The sequence below is a fragment of the Morone saxatilis genome, unplaced genomic scaffold (assembly GCF_004916995.1).
Source record: "Morone saxatilis isolate NCDOM2014 unplaced genomic scaffold, NCSU_SB_2.0 Contig10, whole genome shotgun sequence".
In the NCBI taxonomy this organism is placed as follows: domain Eukaryota; kingdom Metazoa; phylum Chordata; class Actinopteri; family Moronidae; genus Morone; species Morone saxatilis.
In genome coordinates, this window is record NW_023339652.1 from 19005622 (window position 1) to 19005919 (window position 298).

General features: G+C 33.2%; 1 protein-coding gene across 1 annotated transcript in view; it reads left to right on the forward strand.

Moving 5' to 3' along the window:
• gys2 (glycogen synthase 2) overlaps positions 1–298 on the forward strand; it is an 18794-nt gene that overhangs the window by 14368 nt on the left and 4128 nt on the right. The window lies entirely within an intron of this gene.

Consider the following 298-nt stretch of genomic DNA (forward strand, 5'->3'; position numbering starts at 1 on the left):
ATTGAATTGAATTGAATTTTACATGCAGTATTTGTTAAAATATTTAAATTAGTCTGGAGAAAAGTAACTAGTAATTGTAACAAATTTTCAGTAACAAGCCCAAAACTGGTGGCAGCTTAGATCAAATAATGAATTCAGGTGAGAAGCCAGCTATCCATCACTTCAGGTCAATATGCCTACGTTTATTATTTGCTATTTAATGTTGAGAAGAGGCACAAGAGTCTGAGGGGATTGCAATAGCTAAAAGGTAAGGGGTCACCAAAAAATAAGATTTTGTCTTTGAGTATTCAGAAAAGTG